Source organism: Ornithodoros turicata, chromosome 1 (genome assembly GCF_037126465.1).
Source record: "Ornithodoros turicata isolate Travis chromosome 1, ASM3712646v1, whole genome shotgun sequence".
In the NCBI taxonomy this organism is placed as follows: Eukaryota; Metazoa; Arthropoda; class Arachnida; order Ixodida; family Argasidae; genus Ornithodoros; species Ornithodoros turicata.
Genome location: NC_088201.1, coordinates 120,777,098 through 120,800,047, shown reverse-complemented (window position 1 = coordinate 120,800,047; position 22,950 = coordinate 120,777,098). Strand labels below are relative to the sequence as shown.

The window sequence follows — 22,950 nt, the reverse complement described above, 5'->3', positions numbered from 1 at the left end:
TAAAATGTAACGCTACGATATGCGATTTGGGCCCATAGAATCTTCCGCGGATAGTGTTGCGAGTTGCGCCGATGTATTGTTTGTTGCATAGTTTGCACGTAATCATGTAACAAAGGTTGAAAGAATTACAATGTAAGGTTTGTCTAATTGTGAACTTAAAATCATTAGCAGCGCTAGTTACTTGTCTTGAACTCTCCTTGTGGATCAAGAGGTGCTGTATGAGGGATGCGTGAGTTTCAGTGAAATAACACAGCGTTAACGAAGAAAGATGGAAAGTTACAGAAAAGGTTAGCCAGCTGTGGGACTCGAACCCACATCTTCTGGATTTTCGGTCCAGGGCTCTACCAATTGAGCTAAGCTAACACTTTTTTTTCAAGGACGGCTAACACACCTCCCCAACGACTTCCAACGGTGCGCCATCTGAAGGGACAACCCAGCCACTCTCTCTCACTCATCTTCCTTTCACTCTTACATTTTTGCTTACTCATACACACATTCATACGACGAGATCGACGCAAGCAGCAACTGTTGAACATGAGAGAACTGATGTTCTGAGGCTGAAACAACATAGAAAGGACAAACACATGCAAAACCTCAAATTGCCTAAGAAATTAACGAAGAAACTAATTTAATTGCAATTACCTCGTTAATTTCTTAGGCAATTTGAGGCTTTGTATGTGTTTTTCCTTTCTATGTTGTTCCAGCCTCAAAACATCAGTTCTCTCATGTTTAACATAGCGTTCACATGCCAGCTTAATTTTCTTTTCATGGGGTAAAATACTACAGGGAACGTAACACTAATGTGCCACAGGTGACAGTTCTACAATTTCGATCTTCTGCATTCTGTCCACTGAAACATCTGGCAGCGAACAGTTTGGCTGACAGTTAAAACATTGGTGTAGAACGTGGCATAGAACTTGGTATAGAACTTCGCGTACGCCAGATCGCCCTTCTCCAGGTGAGGGAACGGAGGTACTTGTTGCAAGCACGATCACCGATGGTCAGCGTCCGCGTCTCATTGGTCACAATTTGTGCACTGAGCTCGCCTTAGAAATTCCAGTGCACGACTGTTGATGCATGCCACCTCGTTACAAAAGCATCTGGCTATCAAGTTTTCCGCTTGTTAAAGCCTACCCTTGCTGCCTACCGATGGTGACCAGCAACCTGCCCGACGCCCCCGCACGCTGTACAATCCACCACAAGTACTGTACCGCTGGCACTGTGCTCGTGAAGATAACTGCTGCCGCCCTGTCATATGCAGCTTTATTCCCGTCTTTTAGAGTTTGCATACAAATATGAGTGTCGAAGTTGTGACGTCGGCGTAAATGAGTCGAGAACAGCTCTGTCAACTATACTGAGATACCCATCGCTGTTCAGGTGATCAGATGCCGTCAAAACTGAGAATGAACGCCATGTAAGACCGCAATGCCGAATACACAACTTGACTCGTCTTTACCGATCACACTGAACCAAAAACACAGCTTTAGATGTGCCAGCTTCAAAGCACCGTGTTATCGTGGAACAGACCACAATAATTTTACATGACAGTGCACTGATAATCTGGGCTGACGATAGTGCAGTAATTTTGCTGTTCACGAAATGATCCCGACGATTCGAAATACACAGAAGCACATGTGAGCTTGCCATGAATTTCATGAATTCATTGGGGCAGCCGCAAGCCATACCACTTCAGTGCTTTCTCAATAGGCCAGCAACTGTTATTCAAATTAATGTAGAAGGGCTGCGCAATCAGCTATACTGTTCTTTCTTCTTCTCTGTTTTTTTTTTTTTTTTTGTTTCTTCGCGGTTCCACAACGAGTGTTGGAAACACTTGGTGTGTTCGAGAGGTTCTGTTTAATGAAATTGTCGATCCGTCTGCTATCACACGCACAAATAACAGATAACACGCGGACGCTGTTCTCAAGATGATAAAGGCATGCTAGAGGTCGAAGGTAAAAGAACAAAGCAAGAGGAAAAGAGTGTCTTGTAATCCTTTCCGCTGATATGGTGGATCAGTCGCGTAATGTACCATGTAACCGTCTGCCACCGTAGTACCAGGAGCCTCCGCAATGAACGCTAGGTAATCAATTAGATCCTCCTGTGCTCCATCTATTGATCAAAATTGAGGAAACGTGGAGGGTGTTGCACCCCCTTAAAGCGACGTTTCAAGATGAGTCTAGAGTTACTAAGCGCGGGGTTGTAAGGAGTGATGAAAGAAAAATTATTATTGTGTGCTTTCTTTGGCTCCCGGGACAGTAAGGTTTCTCTATCTACGGCCATAGCTTTAGAGAGGGCATTATTTATGAGGCTATCAGGGTAATCACGTTTTATGAAGTCGTCTCTGATCTCGTTGGCATGTTGAAGGAAATCCTCTGTATTTGAGCAAATCCGTTTAACGCGTGTTAGTTGTCCAAAAAGAATATTACGTTTCTGGCTGTTCGGGTGGTGGCTACTGAAATGAAGATACTGTCGTTTGTCGGTAGACCTCTTACATAGATCTGTAACCATTTTTCCAGATGTAATGGAAACAGAGACGTCTAGAAACGTGACTGATGTGTCGGGGTAATTGCACGTGAATTTGATAAGATTGTGCAAAGAGAGTTGAAATGGTCAAAGAAGGAAAGTAGTGAGGATTTGTCAACAAAAATGTCATCAATATACCTGAGGAATACCAGTGGTGTAATCGGAAATGAGTCCAGGGCTGTCTTATCAAACTGACCCATAAATAGATTCGCGTAGTTTGGGGACACACGTGAGCCCATAGCTGCATCACGAATTTGGACGTAATAGTTGTTGTTAAAGACAAACTTTGTTTTGTCTTTGTTGTTGTTAAAATACTAATCCCAAAAGTGAGACGGCAGCTGAAGTTTCAAGAATATCTGAAAGAAAAAAATGAGACATAGTGTTCTACAGCACTGATACCTTCATCATGGGGAATATTTGTGTAGAATGATGTCATATCCACAGTAACGTTACCAAGGTCAGAAAATTGGTTGTTGATACGAGATATTTTAGCCAGGAAGTCGTTAGTGTCCTTCACGTATGAGGGAAGTGCTGGAGGAATGTGTTTAATACAATGATCCAGGACGAGAGAAATTTCCTCGGTCGGTGTATTAATACCTGAGATTATGGGTCTGCCGGGGTTATTTTCTTTGTGCATTTTAATGAGGAGGTAAAAACTGCCAGGTATAGTCTTCTTGGGCTTCATGAAATCTGCTACGGAGCGCAGAAGAATGTTATCCTTGGTTATTTCCATGATCTTCTTGTTGATTATTCGACAGAATGAATGTGTGCGGTCACAATCAAGAGGTCTGTAGAATGTCTCATCTTGGAGGTGTTTGTTGGCCTCATCTATGTAATCAGGAGTATTCATGACGACTATCCCACCACCTTTATCTGCCGGTCTAATAGCAATATCTTCACGTGTTTTGGGGTTGTTCAAAGCTGTTCTCTCCGGCTTTGATAGGTTAAAAATACGTGAGCTGCTGTTACCGTTAGTTGGGCCTTTAATGTCATTGTAAACCGCTTTGATATAATTGTCAATCATAGGGCTCGTTTCAGCTGGATCTGGGGTCCAGCAAGAAGGGTTCTTAAAAGGCGTGACATCAGTGCGTTCATTGCCATGAAAAACGTCTGCAAATGCATTCTTTTGACTAAGTTTAGGAGGTCATTTAGAATTTCAAACTGGTCGATACGCAGAGCGGTGGGGACGAAGGAAAGCCCTTTGAGCAATACATTCACTTCTGCTCTAGTTAGTCACACATTGGAAAGATTGAACACAACGCTGTTTGAGAGCGAATTTGAGTTCGCAGCTGTTTCCAGAACATTGCAAATGTCAAGGTTCTCAAATGACGTGAGGTGAATACCATCGCGGTTTGCTTTCTTAGGTTTGGTATGTTGTTGGCTGGAAAGTTTACGGGCAGAGAAGGAGCGTAGCAGCTCCAGCTCATCCGGTGATAATGTGTGGGCTAGTTGACGAAGCTGGCTATCTAAATCCTTAATGGTGTGAGAAGCTTCGGTTTGCAACGTCCTGATGAGGCTTATGGCAGCATGCCTTAGAGCATTAGACCAACTCCTGGCACTGCCGGGAGATTGAATTGTAAAAGCGGGGCATGCATTGAGGATCAAACCTTTGGGAACAACATGTTGTCCGATACAGTCGGAGTAGAAATGAAAATACGACACAAATCTCGCCTTTTCGTCTAACAAGTTACGGGTCCTGAGAAACGAACCAGATTGAGGAGTGTCTAGTCAGGGAGAACATTTTGTGTTATACCTCGTCGGTCAGTGTTGTTGATTCTTGGAGACGGGTCGTCGAAAGCTCGAAGGGGTGGACTTGGGAGGACTGCACTGGGCTCTGGAGGCATTGAAGATCCGAAGACCTGATGAACACTCGAAGAGTTCCGCACTGTCGGCACTGGCCACGAGGAAGTGGAAGGGCACACAAGGGCACCTCAATTTCTCCCACTTGGAAGATGAGCGGGTCATCACTGACGTCGAGCTGTATCTGGAGGGTAGACTACAAGAAGACCGGTCGCTTCAGTGAAGGAACAGCGTCAAGGATGGCGTGAAGGACATATTGTAGCATGGGGAAAGAGGAGAGCAGGTGAGTGGAAGAGAGACATCCGCGATCTGCAAGTTGGCCTTCGGGAGCCTCGTGAAGGTGGCCTGTCCAGCCTAGAGGAGATCACAGCGTACAAGGGGTTGCAGGCTGAGCTCTCGGCTCACCTGTGGCAGTCCGCGCAAGGCTGGTCAGCGCCGAATGTTCATCCTGGACGACGTCTGCGTACTCCCGGGCATGTGCGAACGGCCCTCGCGGAAGACCGCCACTCACCCCGTGTGGAGCAGGACGAGTTCGTTAAGGAGGATGTTTGACTGCCACTACGCTTGAAGAACTTCTGTGCACGTGTCCCACTTACTAAGCCCGCCTCTTCTCCGAAGAGCCTGTCGACCTTTCCCTGTGGGACGAAGTTTGCTCCGACCTCCCGAGCCTCACACCTGGCCAGTCCGCAGACATGGATATGGACATCACCATTCCTGAAATACTTCAAGCGGCCAAAGCCATGCGGAAGAGAAAGACCCAGGGGCCGGATGGTCTTCCACTGGAATTTTATCTGCGCTTTCGGGGCCATCTTGGCGCGGCACTAGCAGAGGTTTACGCTATAGCCATCGACAAGGGGATTCTTCTGCAGTCCGCATCGCGCTCCAAAGAGCTCTCACCTTGGCGCCCGATCATCTTGCTAAATACGGAATACAAGCTGCTGGTCAAAGCGCTCCAGATGCGTCTCTCGCGTGTGACATTGTAATCTCAATCGCTCAAGCCTGCTCGGTGCCTGGCCGAAGCATACAGCAACATCTGTTCGCGTGGCGTGACATTTTCTACTGGGTGGCCGACCAAAGATCATCGGCTCTTGTCACTTTCGACCGGGTGTGCCATCAGTTCCTGTTCTTCGTGCTAAACCAAGCGGGAGTCGGTGAACGCTTTGAGCGCTTTCTCCGAGGCCTGTACTCCGGGGCGGGAAGCAGAATCCTCGTCAACGGAAGAGGCTCGTCAGTGTTTGCAGGGCCTCGTCTCCCCGTTCCAGGAAACCACCGGTTCCCGACGTTATTCGCCTATGCCGACGACGTGACCGTTTGTTTACCGCCACCCGGACCACTTCAGCAGGTCCTCGACTGCCTCAGGAAGTACAGCCGTGCCTCTAGGGCGAAGGTGAACGAGAGAAAGTCGCCCGTGCTTGCCATTGAAGTTGAGTTCCCGTACACTGATGTATTCGGCATACCGGTGAAGGAGACGTGCCGCATGCTCTGCAATCATTTCAACCGGCTGGCTTTGCGAGACACTGCTCACCGTATTCAGTCACTGTCTTCAGTTGCCTTATGCTTTCGGGAGCGGGCTGAGGTCGTATCGCGCCACCTCTGCTCTCGCTTCCGGTACTTCGGCAACTTCATTTCAGCCCGCAATGGTGACTGCACGAAGGGCCAACAGCATGCTCTTCCAATGGTTTTGGAACAGCCGTCCAGAACGTGTGCAAAGAGTGCTCATGATGTGGCCGACGGAAATGGGTGGCTGGCAGTTCCCGGATGTGCGGCTCTTCTATGCCGCGCTGGCTCTCGCCTTTATTTTAGCTATCCTGCGGGACGAGACCCACACCTCGTACGACCTCGCCATCTTCTTCCTCGGCACGTCCATCCGCTACGTTGAAGGCTCATATGAACACACTCGGCCGCACACCGAGGGGCTCGTGACCACCTATAGGATTCTGAAGAAGTTTGCCGTACGCCTCCGTCAGCAGCTGCCGGACACAGACTTCACCACCTGATCGGCGCGGGAGCTGTACGAGGCCCTTTGTGAGGTCAGCTTCCCGGTACAGGGCACCCAACCGAACGCGAATCGGCGATGTTTGTCCTCACCCCTCATCGAGTCCTCAAGGGTGGACGTCCTGTGGCAGATTTCGCACGAGGTCCTGGCTGTGAGAGAGAGGCTTCGATTGTCCCGGACGGATATGTGTGTCATATGTGGCGCCGTTGAAACCCATCGCCATGTGTTTTACGATTGCGTCAACGCAGCAGCCCTGTGGCGAAGAGTGGCTGCACTCTACCGGCTCCCCGCAGTGTGCTTCGACACGGTGTGTTTTCTTGAGCCGCTTCCGGTGCCGAAGCGGAAGTAGGCCACGTTCATCGCCCTGGTAGCCGAGCTCTGGTACCAGCTGTGGTGTGCGCGAACATGGTGTGTGTACAGTGCCCAGCCCACTGGTGTTGGATACTGGTGTTGGATTTAAATTAGTCCTTAAGGGGTACCAGGTACACCGCGGGGATCCTTGCGAGGATGAACAACAACCCACCCCTCCGGGAATGGTGTTTCGGCGTTCGTGTACCGGACTTCTCCACGATGGATGATAAGGTCGATGTGACCTTTGATGTCGTTGGTTCCGGACCGTCTACGGGGTTTCCCACCGTGGAGGCAACCTCTGTAAGGTCGGTCTTGAAACGCGGTCCGCCCTGGACCGTGTCCTCGAATTTGTCCTGACGGTTGCGGAGTAGTCCTGCTCTTTTGAGCTTTACGGTCCTCGCTTTCTGCTGAAGATGGTCCCCATGTATACGACGGATGACAATTTGATTAGGGCCTCAACCAAGTATGGGAAGGTCCTCAAGATGGATGACGTGACGCTTCTATATCGCAAAGGACGTGGAACATCGAGGACTGGAAATAAGAAGGCCCTTATGGAAATAAGGTGTTAAGTGCGTCTGTCGCCATTGCAAACAGGAGGGGCACTTCAGGTCTACCTGCAAAGTGCCCTTCTGCGAACTTTGCTCCATCTTGGGTCACCTTACGGATGAATGCGGCTCACGTTGTCGTCGGTGCCGCATCAGGCATACCAAAGGACCTTGCCCCGCGCCTTACGCAGCCGTAGCCAGCGTGCAGTTCCCGCAGCTCCCCCGGCGCAACGGAGCAATAGCAGTCCCTCGGCTACACAGGATAATGCCGTGGTGATTCGTGAAGATGATCCTCCCGTGGACCAAACCAAGAGCCGAGATGAGGTTGAGTCTGTGACAGGCTCGCTGCCAGGAGCACCGACACCTTTACCGCGCACCTCTGCCAGTGCTTCGTCTGTGCCACAAGTGTCTTCTCTTGCTGACGTGCATGTGCCAATTGCCAGTCCCGTTGTGACAAGCGATCTTACTGGTATTAAATGTTAAATGTGCATATGATTCGGATGTGAGTGCGTAGTCGACTAGTGTGGAGGACCAGCCAATGCAAGACGGCTCATCATCGCAGCGATGTGGTGTGAAGGCAGCAGCGGGGGATATCACCCGAAGAAAAGAAGGAGGAAACATCCGACTCTCTTCCGCGAGCTATTTGGTTCCCAGGAGACTGACAGTGCGTAGCTGCGTTTCTCTTTTTTGACCAATCATGGAAACTGTCTTTACGTGATGCGAGGCAATATCCCAACTTGTCAACATGTGTGTTAAAATTGCCACTTTAAACACTAACAGATTACGCTGCGTTGCGAAGCAGGCAGATGTTGTTGCTTTTGGTCAGCGTTTTCCTGCTGACATATTGTTATTATAAGGGATACACTTTAATTCAGCTAGGGATGTGGTACAGTTTAAAACACGATTTAATATTCCTGTTTGTGCTAGGCTATGCTCGCCAAGAGCGTGAGGATTGGCTGTTCTAGTTTTTAATCATGCTCAGCTGAACCGGTTCTTCTGCACTTCTGACTCTGACGGGCGACTATTATGTTTTGACTTTCATGTTCGCGAGGGACATACCACATTGTCAATGTCTATGCCCCTGGCAGTGTTGGCCAGACGAACTCGTTTTTTTTTTGTTTTTTTTCTCATGACACAAGATTGTTCTTTACCGGTAACATCATTGTTGCGGGTGACTTCAATTGTGTAGAATACTCGCAGGTGGATGCGATGGGGCATGGTCAGGGCCGCTCTACATGGAACGCTCGTGAGCTGATTCGCCTTGTGCATCAGATCCAACTCGTTCATTCCTGGAGAGTAGTTCATGGTCATGGACCGCAGATGGTGGGTGTCACTTGGCAGCGTGGGGTGACTGGCTCCCGGTTAGACTGTTTTTATGTCCCCGACAGTTTCCGTGCGAACATAATCTCTTATGGCAATCATAGTATTGCATCCACTGCTCTTTATCAATTTGATCACTCTGCAGTGTTCCCCATGTTAGAACTTGACCACCCACCTGCTGTATACGCACGTTCTGGCGGCAGAACCGAACTCTCCTCTCTTTTGCGATTATCATCAGCGCGATTGAAACCCTGTTGTCGACGACTGTAACCCCTTCGTTGCGACTCTGGCAAAAGACAAAAAACGAGCTACGTGCCCTTTTCATTGAGCGGGGAAAGCGTCGTGACAAGGGGCACACTCGAGAATTCAACCGCATATGTGATAAGATACGAGCAGTTCTCAGAGGAACCTCTCTGTCCCCTCAGTCCCACGTATACTTCGATGCTTTGATTGCTGAACGGGATTTACTGATGAAAGGTGGAACTCAATGGAAGGTTAGCCAGCTGTAGGACTCGAATCCACATCTTCTGGATTACAGGTCCAGGGCTCTAGCAATGGAGCCAAGCTAAAACATCTCCCCAGCGACTTCCCAGGGTACCGGCCTCGGTGGCTCAGTCGGTAGCGTGTTCGCCTTCTGATCCCGAGATCGCGGGTTCGAACCCGGCCGAGGACGCCAGCAACTTGGTGGCAGGGTACAAGTTGCTTAGACACGCCGTCTTCCGCGAGGGACGTTAAATACGGGGTGCCGTGTGATGAGCTTTCATCGCACGTTAAAGAACCCTCAGGTGGGCAAAAGCAATCCACAGACCGACCGCTGTGGCGTCGCTCATGATCTCAGTTGTCTCGCGACGTAAACACCCAATTATTATTAATATGACTTCCCAGGGGGCGTCATCTGAAGGGACAAACCAACCACTCTCTCCCTCATCCCCTTTTCACTCGTACGTTTTTCTCACTTGCCCCGGTCTTCAAGTAGTGTCGGCACAAATGCAACGGGTCGCACAAATGGAACGGGTACGCAGGCGCTCAGTGTCGGGACTCCAAATGTTCCTTCAAGGAACTCTGACCAGAAGTTCAACAAATATTTGGTTTGCATCTATTAGGAAGGTATAATATGCCACCAAGCCACACGGAAATATTTTGACTGTGCGCGGCGGAAAAGTTTGCCAAACGGGGAGCTGACAACCACCTAGGCTTTTCCTCCTCAACTCGCACAATCGGCACCGAAATCTAGCCTCTTTGTAGTGGATATCCGCCAATTTACGTGTGCGTAACGAAAACATGAGGTTCATATTTCACTGGGCGCCCGGACCGGAAGTTATGTTGTTAGTGAGTTTGTGAGAGCGGTGGCATCCGGAAAGAGTTCTTCAATATGGACGTGGAAGCAAGAAATGCGGAGACTTCGAGCCCAGAACTTTTTTCTGACCTTTCTGCGATCGGGAAGGAAATTCTGTATGCTGTGTGCGTGGGAGCCTCACTTTCGAGACGTCGCCGATGCCGCAAATACGAGCCGAAGTCAAAGCTCTACGAACATCGGTCACAGATGAAGCAAACAGGATCAGTCGCCTGTCTTCGACAGACATGTAAGCGACGAGCTTTTTAGCGCACACTGTGATCGAACATATGAACGGTCTCTGACATTTCGTGTACTCATATTTAATGCGTACTTGCTGTTTAATGTGCCGGTGCGGCTGGTGTGTCATAATGCCGAAGGAGATCGAATCCTTGTGCTGCAAGGAGCTCGAAAGCGCAGTCGAATGACAGCAATATGAGTGCATTACAACCCACGAAGGTTTCCAACTTCTATGACTCAATACGGCTGTCCTGAAGGTGGCATATTTTGAATTCCGCAGGCAGCACGAACCTGTGAGCGACCTTATTCACAAGTAAGTTACATGTGGCCCTGTCGAACGATGTTAAAATTTAGGCGCTCAAATTTGGTTTGGTCCTGTTAAACTCGCTAAAAATTCCAGTACAGGGCGTAGCACATAAAAGACGACACAATACAGAACTGTGAATTGGAGAAAAGCAATATAGGCAACTGTGTAATTATCAATGTGCTGTTCTTTAGTCACCTTTTTATGTATTGCCCTGTGCTTATGTTTTTAGCGTAGGCTTTTAGCCATATTGAGCGTTCTTGCTTTCGATTCACTGAAAACTAAAAAAATGTTGGTTTCTAAAAGAATACAGCATGTGTAGTAATATACAGGGTGTGTGCAGATAAATTGCAGTCACTCTTAAGTACATGTGGGAATGCCACGACACACACCCTGTACTGTGACCGGTTACCTAGTTGCCTAAACTATATTTTATGTACATCTGCGTAGACGATATGGATATACTGCATATCGGCAGTTTGCAAGGTGTTTGGGAAAACACAAGCTTGGGAAAAGAGCATGGTCATTCCAGCCTGTGCAGTGAACAGGATATGGCGAGCCTTCCACACGGTAATTGCCACAGGCTTCAAGTACCCAACATCCTAACTGGAGGTACCTCTTTGCACAGCTCGTCTATCGCATTTAAAATAATTCAGCATCTGTATTTAGAATGACTTATAGCTGTCACAGATGATGCATGGTTCATGAGTTCAATATGATGTGTTGAAACACAACACTAGTCCTTTTTAATGAGTCTTGCGGAACGATAGATGAGCACTCTTTTCGTGACATTGTGTACCGTTGCTGCACTGAACAATTTCTTGAGCAAGACTGGTGAACAACTGAAAAGCAGAGTCTGTCTTTCAAATACGTATGTTCCTTGTAACTTCTGTATTTGTTAAGGGACCCATGTTGATGTCCGCCCTCATGTAATGCCCGCAAGGGCGCTTGTGGTACATTCATGAATAAATAAATATCAAAACCTGATAAAGATGTAACATCTATTGTAATACCTAGACTCTCTTTGGTTGAATGATACCTAAATATTCTCACAAGGTATGTTGTCACACTTTGCCTCATTGTGCCTAAAACTTAATTCAACCTCTTACATAATCTCCACATCCTCAATCTCCAAAGCTCTGCTAAAGTAATCAGGTACTATACATAAAAAAAGGGGGAAGGAGGAAATTAAAAGCTGACACATCTAAAATTCAAAGAAACCCTGGTGCTTTCTCGGGGCTACTCATGTCTCAGTTCTGGATCAGATCCCTATAGAAAACAGCTTTTCTGAGCCTCAGTGTTCGATTCCCTTGATTGCCCTGGCTGTCAGGCAATATTCATCGTGCAAGACATCGGAACTCAGTTATGAGGTTTGATACAGTGTATCTTTGTGGTTGTGATTTCCGACAGGGGCCATCGCCGAAAAAAAATTGAATTGCAGCTTGACGTCGGCAGGTCTTGGATTTGGAAGTTGGTGCCGAGTGATGTGCTTTGGAGTCGTGTGATCGACTTCGAGTTCTAGTAACGGTTTTGAGTTCGAGCAACGGATATTGCAACCGCGTATTGGGTTGGGCGGTGGATTTGTTCATTTAGAAAATCAAGAAAGCAGAGACGTGTTGGGTTTTGAACTTAAACAACGCGTTTTGAGGTCTTATGGCGAGCTTTAAAGGCGAGTTAGAGTGTAGTACACCTTGCGTTGAAATACAACACGCAGATATCACCATAGACGATGATGTGCGAGACATCGGAACTCAGTTATGAGGTGTGATACAGTGTATCGTTGTGCTTGTGATCTCGAACAGGGGCCGTCGCTGAAAAAAAAAAATTGAATTGCAGCTTGACGTCGGCAGGTCTTGGATTTGGAAGTTGGTGCCGGGTGATGAACTTTGGAGTCGTGTGATCGACTTCGAGTTCTAGTAACGGTTTTGAGTTCGAGCAACGGATATTGCAACCGCGTATTGGGTTGGGCGGTGGATTTGTTCATTTAGAAAATCAAGAAAGCAGAGACGTGTTGGGTTTTGAACTTAAACAACGCGTTTTGAGGTCTTATGGCGAGCTTTAAAGGCGAGTTAAGAGAGCATACGACACCGTTAGCCATCCATCAATCTTACATGCTCTATACAGCGCTGCGCTCTCACGTACAACGTTGCTTTGGATAGCCGATTTCCTCAGTCAACGAGGTATTTTCGTCCGGACAAGACAAGGCGACACAGAGCAATTCCCCATCTCTCAGGGGGTACCACAAGGAAGCGTCCTAAGTCCGCTGCTCTTTAATGCCGTTATGGCGGGCATTGGAACCTGCATTCAGCGGAAAGTCAACTTGTCCCTGTATGCCGATGACATCTGTGTTTGGACTACTGGCACTTCCCGTCCAGCACTCCGTCAGCGTCTTCAGCGCACGTTAGATGCCATTCGCCTCTACTTACTCCAGGCAGGAATGGAGATATCCGTAGAGAAAAGCGCAGTTCTAGCCTTCACGCGCAAAGACATGCATAGATATCGCCTGTATATTGGTGGAAGCCCACTGGAGCAGGTGACACATCACAAGTTCCTAGGCGTGACTCTATCATGGAATTTGTCGTGGAAGCGCCACATAGACGTCATTGAACAGAAAGTCCAACGCTGGGTCAACGTGATTCGTCACTTCGCAGGTATGAGATGGGGGCGAGACGAGAAGGATCTCCTCATGCTGCACAATGCCCTGGTTCGTGGCTCAGTGATGTACAGCCTTCCCGTCCTACACGGACTTCCTCAGACACTGATTCAAAGGATTCGAGCCATGCTAGCGCGCAGCCTTCGGGTATGTCTTGGGGTCCCACGAGGCGCTGAAACCCGTCTAGTAGTGGCTGAGGCCAGGGACATCCCCATTGAGGTTCTCCGTACTCGGGAAACTGCACGCCACTATCTGCGTCTACGTGCCCATCATAACCGTCACACTCTGATTCGCAAGCTTCACGCTAGACGGAACGCGACGGTTCATGCTGCTGTGACATCATTCAGACCTCATATCCCCAAATTCATAGTCGACCAGACGGCACCCAAAGTGCCTCCATGGACGTTGCCATCGCCGTCTGTCACAGTCTCCATCCCCGGTCTCAAGAACAACAAAAAGAACTATCCCGATTTTATTCTTAGGCAACTTACCCTTGACTTCGTCGAGGCTCAATACCGCAACAGTACCGCTGTATACACGGATGGATCGTCGACCAGGGACACTTCATCTTCAGCCTTTGCCATTCCATCACAGTCTGTTACACGTGGGTGTCGTCTATCTCACCGTACCTCATCGACATCCGCTGAACTTTATGCTATCTTGTTATTTTTGACATATGCGGATGACTGTGAACCGCGGCACTGGGTAATTTACACAGACTCCAAAGCAGCTCTCTTGTGCATTAAAAACATGGGCATCCGCGGTTCCCTTGCCTCAGTGGTGATAGACATCCTGTGCGCCCTGAAGTCCCTACAAGATCGCTCCCACTACGTTGCCTTTCAGTGGGTTCCAGGGCATTGCGGAATAACTGGGAACCACGAGGCCGACGCTGCCGCTGCCGCTGCACACCAACAACGACCTTCTATGCCCATTATACTCTCGAGAGGAGACAGAAGATCCCTCCTCAGGCATTTGTCCGATTCCTGGTCTACCCTACAGTGGCAACACGACATTCAAACTATGTCCTTTTTGGGGAATGTAGACCCAACGCTATCATACCGACTGCCTGCAAAGCTTCCTCGTCCTCTGAAGTCACTCATCCACAGGCTACGTCTGAATGTGGCCTTCACTCCGTCCTATCGATACCAGCTAGGCTGTGAGGCTAGCCCTATGTGCAACGAGTGTGGCGTACTTGCCAACGTTGAGCACATACTCCTCCGCTGCCGGACCTATGTCAACGAGAGGCGTACACTGCAGTCGCAGCTTGCCACCCTTGGCTGCCGCCCCTTCAACCTGTCGACCATCCTCGGCCCTTGGGACACCGCGGCCGACTCCAGGGCGGCCTTACGTCGCGTGGTTGACTTCTTTGAGGCGACAGGCCTAAAGGACTCACTATGACCCCAGCAGCGCCCTCGGACACTCCCACCACCACGATCACGTCCAGCATCGTCATCGCACTTCGATCATTCCCGTCATCTCTCATCGTCATCACTGATCATTGTCACCACTCATATTAGACCCCTAGCTATGGGGTAGCGTTCCACTCCTAGAGTGGAAAACCTCCCCACTTCATCATCACAATATATATGTTGTTGTTGTTAAAGGCGAGTTAGAGTGTAGTACACCTTGCGTTGAAATACAACACGCAGATATCACCATAGACGATGATGTGCGAGACATCGGAACTCAGTTATGAGGTGTGATACAGTGTATCGTTGTGCTTGTGATCTCGAACAGGGGCCGTCGCTGAAAAAAAAAAAATTGAATTGCAGCTTGACGTCGGCAGGTCTTGGATTTGGACGTTGGTGCCGGGTGATGAACTTTGGAGTCGTGTGATCGACTTCGAGTTCTAGTAACGGTTTTGAGTTCGAGCAACGGATATTGCAACCGCGTATTGGGTTGGGCGGTGGATTTGTTCATTTAGAAAATCAAGAAAGCAGAGACGTGTTGGGTTTTGAACTTAAACAACGCGTTTTGAGGTCTTATGGCGAGCTTTAAAGGCGAGTTAGAGTGTAGTACACCTTGCGTTGAAATACAACACGCAGATATCACCATAGACGATGATGTGCGAGACATCGGAACTCAGTTATGAGGTGTGATACAGTGTATCGTTGTGCTTGTGATCTCGAACAGGGGCCGTCGCTGAAAAAAAAAAATTGAATTGCAGCTTGACGTCGGCAGGTCTTGGATTTGGACGTTGGTGCCGGGTGATGAACTTTGGAGTCGTGTGATCGACTTCGAGTTCTAGTAACGGTTTTGAGTTCGAGCAACGGATATTGCAACCGCGTATTGGGTTGGGCGGTGGATTTGTTCATTTAGAAAATCAAGAAAGCAGAGACGTGTTGGGTTTTGAACTTAAACAACGCGTTTTGAGGTCTTATGGCGAGCTTTAAAGGCGAGTTAGAGTGTAGTACACCTTGCGTTGAAATACAACACGCAGATATCACCATAGACGATGATGTGCGAGACATCGGAACTCAGTTATGAGGTGTGATACAGTGTATCGTTGTGCTTGTGATCTCGAACAGGGGCCGTCGCTGAAAAAAAAAAAATTGAATTGCAGCTTGACGTCGGCAGGTCTTGGATTTGGACGTTGGTGCCGGGTGATGAACTTTGGAGTCGTGTGATCGACTTCGAGTTCTAGTAACGGTTTTCAGTTCGAGCAACGGATATTGCAACCGCGTATTGGGTTGGGCGGTGGATTTGTTCATTTAGAAAATCAAGAAAGCAGAGACGTGTTGGGTTTTGAACTTAAACAACGCGTTTTGAGGTCTTATGGCGAGCTTTAAAGGCGAGTTAGAGTGTAGTACACCTTGCGTTGAAATACAACACGCAGATATCACCATAGACGATGATGTGCGAGACATCGGAACTCAGTTATGAGGTGTGATACAGTGTATCGTTGTGCTTGTGATCTCGAACAGGGGCCGTCGCTGAAAAAAAAAAAAATTGAATTGCAGCTTGACGTCGGCAGGTCTTGGATTTGGACGTTGGTGCCGGGTGATGAACTTTGGAGTCGTGTGATCGACTTCGAGTTCTAGTAACGGTTTTGAGTTCGAGCAACGGATATTGCAATCACGTATTGGGTTGGGCGGAAGAATTGTTTATTTACAAAATAAAGAAAGCAGAGACGTGATCGGTTTTGATACGGAGCATGTATCGATGACCCATGGAGTACCACAGGGGAGTGTATTGAGCCCGATTCTGTTTAACGTGGCCATGGCTGGTATTCGGGGATGCATTGGAAAGAAACTGTCAATTTCGATCTACGCGGATGACATCTGCATTTGGACCAGCGGCAAATCCCGTCCGGCCATGCAGCGGCACCTGCAACAAGCTTTGAACAGTATTGAGCACTACCTCACAACGGCCGGCATGGACATCTCGACTGAAAAGTCCATGGCACTCCCGTTTACGAGAAGGAACATGCATCCATTCCCTCTTTCAGTTGCTGGTGTACAACTGAGGAGTACATATTTTCATCGCTTCCTAGGTGTTACGGTAGACGCCAGGCTGTCGTGGGTGAAGCACATAGCGAGCTTGGAAGCCAAGGTCCACCGGTGGATTGCGGTGATCAGGCATCTTGCAGGCATGAAGTGGGGCAGTACCATGGCGTCGCTTATGGCCGTCCTCCGAGCTTTGGTTCGCGGGTCATTTGCATACAGTGTGCCTGTGTTGAATTGTCTCCCACCTTCCTCAGTCCATAAACTTCAGTGCCTCCTGGCGCGCAGTCTCCGAGTGTGCTTGGGAGTCCCTCTCGGGGCAGGGACCCATATGGTCATTGCTGAGGCTAAAGAAGCCCCACTTGAAGTGCTTCGCTATGGGGAGACGTGTCGGCAGTACCTACGCCTTCTAGCTCACCATCGGCGGCGTCCGCTAGTTAGGAAGCTTCGGAGACGCAAGCACAGCAGTGTACACCTATGTGTGTCTCAACTGAAGGCGAGTATACCTGACTTTGTGGTCGCTCCCACAGCTCCCAGCACTCCTCCTTGGACTTTTCCGATGCCCTGCATTTCTCTGTCGGTGCCTGGGCTAACAGGCAAGAAAGGCAACGTCGCTGCGTGCGTGACGAAGCAGCTCACTCTCGATATGATGAGCTCGTGTTATGATTCTTCCACCGCAGTTTTCACGGACGGCTCAACCAAGAGGGGAAGTTCGTCGTATGCCTTTTTTCTCATTCCCTCCGAGTCAATTTCAGATGGACATCATCTCTCACATAAAGCATCATCAACATGCGCTGAGCTTTATGCTATTATTTTCGCCTTGAACATTACTGACAGCCCCGTACGCTCCTGGGTCGTTTTGACAGATTCGAGATCTGCACTGCAATGTGTGGAGGCTATGGGACTTCGCGGCTTCCTGAGTCCTGTGGTCATTGAAATTCCACAAGTATACAAGAAAGCAAGCGCACAGGGCCACTCTATCGTCCTCTAGTGGATCCCGGGTCATGTGGGCATCAGCGGAAACGAGGACGCAGATCGAGCAGCCGCGCACCGGTACACCCGGCGTGTCCCCATCGTCTTATCTCGGGGGGATCGCTGCTACCTCGTCTCAAGCCTCACTGGCACCATGATGCAGTCTCAATGGCAACATGACATCACCACCCAATCTCTGCTTTACGCCGTTGACCCCAGCTTGTCCCTTACTCTCCCCCGCCGAGTGCCGCGTTCCTTTGCCACACTCTTCCACCGCATGAGACTTAATGTGGCGTTCACACCGGCCTTCAAACATCTCCTCGGTGTCGGCGCGTCCAGCCTCTGTTCCACGTGTGGTCTGCGTGGAAACGTACATCACGTCCTCCTGGTCTGCGGAGAGTACGATCGCGAGCGCGCCCTCATGGAAACTGCTCTCTTACGCGTCGATCAACGCCAGTTCGACTTAGCCAAAATTCTCGGACCATGGTTGGACCCCTCACATCTGATGCAAGGCCTACGACCTGTTGCTGAGTTCCTCTCCAGCACAGGACTAATGGACGAACTCTAACCGGACACCTTTCCATCGTCATCACTTTATCATACCTGGGTTTGGGTTTTGAACTCAAACAACGCGTTTTGAGGTCGAATGACGAGCTTTAAAGGCGAGTTAGAGTGTAGTACGCCTTGCGTTGAAATACAACACGCAGATATCACCATAGACGATGATGCGCGAGACATCGGAACTCAGTTATGAGGTTTGATACAGTGTATCTTTGTGTTTGTGATCTCGAACAGGGGCCGTTGCCGAAAAAAAATCTTAAATTGCAGGTTGACGTCGGGAGGACTTGGAAGTTGGTGCCGGAGTGATGCGCTTTGGAGTCGCGTGGTCGACTTTGAAGTCCGGTACCGGGTTTGAGAGGGAGTACAGCATATTGCAATCGCGTTTTGGGTTGGGCAGGAGATATGTTTGTTTGTTTTTTGTTTTGCAATATAAAGAAAGCAGAGACTTGATGGGTTTTGAACTAAAACAACGCGTTTTGAGGTCGAACGACGAGCTTTAAAGGCGAGTTAGAGTGTAGTAGTGTAGTCCACATTGCGTTGAAATGCAACCCCCAGATATATTGTCGGTTACCCAGCACAAACCGAGCTTGCCAAGTGAGGTTTACGCTAACCGCGGCTAATCGGGTAACTGCGGTTGCGTTCGCCGTGTAACTGTGGCAACCGTAGTTACTCGTGTCCACGGTTAGCTTAAAGGGGCACTAAACTAATCCACGAATATTCTCCAATTATTATACTCTATGAAAGAACGTGGCTCACGATATCCAATTATGAAATTCATTTACTGCGAGCAAGCGTCTTTACCACGAAACAATGCATTTCAAAGAGCATAATCCGCGCGAGTTTCTCCTTCATACTCGGAGAGCACCTACGTCACACGTCTCGCACGTGTAGCGAAGCTGCATTCCAGCCACTGGAGATGGGGGAGCAATACAAGCCACGGTCAATACAAGTCACGGAGCCATACAGCGCTGAAAACATAGTGCGCACATGAAATGGAATATTGTGGGCTTTTGGTACCTTTTCATCTGGCTACCTTGGGATTGACAAGTGTAAATATGTTTAGAATTGACCTCACTTCCCGATTATTAAAACAAAATCAATGTATATGCGTCCCGTATTTTGAATGGTTGATGGTGCGCGACGTCAAAATGACGTGTGTCTATTGTCGACCGGGCATCGCAGGGCGGGGCATGAGCGCGAAAGAGTGCAGTGAATATTCGGTCGGTTTGGGGCCATTATTTACTTTTTTGCGACAAAAATTTTTGCTAAACATCACTGTAGGAAACGAATCACACTGCATTAGAAAAAAGTGCACCTTGCATACCTGTTTATTGCCCCTTTAACCGCGGTTAAGACTGCCCGTGTAACAGGGGTATTAGAGGAGCGCTAAAGGGTCAGCTTCTTTTTCCCTTAGCTCAATTTCCAGTTCCCGGTGCGGGTCCCAGATTTCAACCATCCATTTCATAGCGAGTTCCATGCGATACATTTAGCCCTGAGGAGGGTTCCGCCCAACTGGGAGAGAGTGCTCTTACCCTCAGACTCACTTTCAGTCTTTTCCAGTTTAGCGACCCCATCCCAGGCCTTGCTGTCTCTACTGCTTCCTCTTGTTCCCTCGCACGTGCGCACCGTGGGCTTGCTGTAAACGAGACTGCTGATTCCCTCGCGAAATATCCCTTCCTGGTACTGTTGTTGGCCGTTCCCCCCTCCTCGCACATGTTTGTGACGCCAGATACAAACAGTTTTAACGGCTATCCTTTGGTCCCATCTTGCATCCAGCATACGCCCACCTATCCTCAATGTGGCAGACGAGTTCCTGCTTTTCTCAGCAGACAAAACTCTGGCTGACGCGCGCTCGTTGTCTCGCTCTGCCTCTCAACTTTTACCTTCACCGAGCCGGCCGCTCTTTATCCCCAGCGGGCCCCCACTGTGGTCAGCACTGTGGTCGATCACTTCCTCATGCACTGCAGCTTTTACGCTAGTCTTCGAGATCCCCATGTGAGTCTCCCTCTCCGTCCGCAGGGGGTTCCCGTGTTCCTGTCAGTCCTCCTTTCGTTTTGAGCCTCTCACACTTCCAGTTAGGACGTAGCTGTGGAAGCGGGCCTTTCTTGTTTCCCTTTGCGCTCCCGCCGCTTCTAGCCCAACCTACATCATCCCCCATCCACCCACAATCTCTCCTTCACCGTTATTCGTCATCTCGCGCAAACTTAAGCAGCCCTCATTCACCACTTCCACCACCTCCACCGTCACATTCTCCGTCTAGTTTGTCATAGCCATATCATCGTCATAGTCTCCCTCGTGGTTACTAGGATGTCGAGACTGGGAGGTACCCGGGTTCGAATCCCGGTGCCGGCTGTGCTGTCTGGGGTTTTTCCTGGGTTTTCCTCAGACGCTTTCAGATATATGTCGGCACAGTTCCCCTAAAAGTCGGCCCAGGACGCACATTTCCCCAGGGCGTCAGTCGTGACGTTGCCCACATACGTGAGGCCGACAACGGCAAGCCCTTTCACCACCACCACCACCTTAGAACAACAGACCGTGATCTTGTTTGCTGTGGTTACACGGTCTTGATATTAGAACCGAAATATCCCTTCGATGTGCATCATGGATACGAAGACAACATGCTCATGAGCTGCGATTATGCCAAGTTACTTAGCGGTTTGGCCTCACGGTGGCGTCAATCTATTCTATGGCCCATTAGAGTAGTCACGTATTTTTACGTACGAACATTCCTACCCAGGCGAAAAAATCAGCTGGGAAGTCAACTGGTACCAGCTCGTTCACAGTTCGCACCAGCTGGTGGTCAACTGGAACCAACTGCTACCAAACTGGTGGCAACTGGAAAGTAAACTGGTACCAGTTCAAGCTGGGCTGGTGGCAAGTGGGCACCTTGTGGTACCAGTTGAAGTTGGACTGGTAGCAACTGGGAAGTGAACAGGTACCAGTTCAAGCTGGACTGACGGCAACTGGAAAGTGGACTGGTACGAGATCAGGCTGGGCTGGTGGCAAGTGGGCACTATGTGCAACCAGTTCAAGCTGGGCTGGTGGCAACTGGAAAGTGAACTGTTACCAGTTCAGGTTGGACTGGTAGTAACTGGGTGTGAGGTGGTGCCAGTTCGAACTGGACCAGTTTACATATTTGGGCGAAGTTTCGGATTCAGTACCCCAACCTGACTTATATTTCATCACTGCCACACAGATGTTATTTCTCCCAATTGCCTTGCACAATCTCCCGTAGTGACTAAGGGACATCTTTTGACTTGACGAAGAAGAAGAAGAGTAGCATAGCGGCGGCCAGGGCTGTTCTTCCAACCAGAATGCAATGCATTCTTAGGCTTTCTACTCATCTCTCGCTCTTTGGACGATAGGCATGCTCTTGGTAACCCCCGAACCATCCAAGTCTCGGTCGCATTGCAACTGGCGGAACATCTTGCTCACCTTAATCTCTGCAGCCATAATGTTCCTGGGCTGCATCAAGCTACGTGTCATCCACAACAAGACGCAGTCCGGTGTTCGACGAATCAGGTCCGCAGGAGCTACACGCAACCATTCTTCCGATGATGAACCTGGGAAAATCACACAGGTCCCGCCGCATGTCATCCGTTGTTATGACCAATTGTCTGCTTTCGTGGCCAGGTACTCGGAAGAAATAATGCAGCTTGACGAACATGTGCGTTCCGAAGTTCGGCTTTGTATAGATGATATGAGCAGATGGTATGCCGTGCTTCGTTCCCTCAAGCGAGACATGTGTTTGGGAAGAACACAGAGTCTGTGCGATGTTCCTCAAACGGACGTACCAACAACCCAATCGTCCGACCACAGAACTCACCAGGACTGGAAGACCTCATCAAGGAAACGATCGGGCAAGGATAAGACTGAGGTAGGTCTGTACTACGCCGCACCGGCAAATGACCCTTTCCGAAGATTGACAGCAGCTCCTACGGCTTGGGCTGCTGTTCAGGCACTGCAGACTGGCTCGATGAAAGCCAAAGACATCAACGGTCCACTTTCGAGGCGAGCGAGTTGTGACGTCGAAGAAAATCTACGCGTTGGTGGGTACGTACTAAGATTTCCCGGAGAGTATAGTGCCTGGGGTAGTTTGTTTTCAAGACGAAACAATATTACGGAACCGCAGCATCACTCCATACCAGATCTTAAGAGCATACAAGGCGGAAGTGTACACCACGTAAGAAGTGAAGGCACGACGGATTCAAGTGTGTTGACCGAAGACAACTCTCCTGAATAAATGTTCTTCTTACCCGGCTATAGTGCCTGTTTGCAGTACCAACCTAAGCTCGTACATTAGATATTTATTCATTCGTATGTCCCTTTGATGTGTATTTTTTGTACTGAGGGAATCACTTTCTTATTATGACATAGCGTGTTCGTAGTGATGTGATGCATAGCCTCCTATGTAGCCTCTGTATACAGGAGGCTACGTGTGGTGTGATGGTGTCTCTGGCAACACCGGACTTCCCGCACGCTCACCTGGTCCACTGCGTTTGTCCCTTTTACTTTTACTTGTGTTATGCACGTCGTTACAGACAGAAGTCGCCTCCTCAAACTCAACTGCTCACGCGCACTGCACCTGTGTAGTGCTATTTTGTGTCCGAAGTAACTTGGAAGTAACTCGTTCTTTTTTTAAGTAACTCCGTAACTTCGAGTTACATTTCAGGCTGAAGAACTTATATAGTTATTAACTTCGTTACATTTTTCACACGGTTACTTAGCTCGTAACGAGTTCCTTTTGACGGGTAACTTCTCGATATATGGTTGTAATGAACAGCAATTTATTTGAGTCATTATACTGACGCAATTGTCTGGCAGGTTGATGCATTTACGTGCACTGAGCGTTCTGAGTCCATTGTGTAGCGCTTCCTGCACACTGGAGCCATGTTCAAACTTGCAAAGC

The 22,950-nt window shown here is 49.0% G+C and overlaps 1 long non-coding RNA gene and 1 other non-coding gene across 2 annotated transcripts; one reads left to right on the top strand and one right to left on the bottom strand.

Moving 5' to 3' along the window:
- Nucleotides 1-290: 290 nt before the first annotated feature.
- On the bottom strand, nt 291-363 carry Trnaf-gaa (transfer RNA phenylalanine (anticodon GAA)). Its single transcript has one exon. It is a non-coding gene; the product is annotated as a tRNA-Phe (tRNA).
- A 20,960-nt stretch (nt 364-21,323) lies between these two features.
- On the top strand, nt 21,324-22,302 carry LOC135368491 (uncharacterized). Its single transcript, XR_010414798.1, has 2 exons — nt 21,324-22,094; nt 22,174-22,302. It is a non-coding gene; the product is annotated as an uncharacterized LOC135368491 (long non-coding RNA).
- Nucleotides 22,303-22,950: the final 648 nt, after the last annotated feature.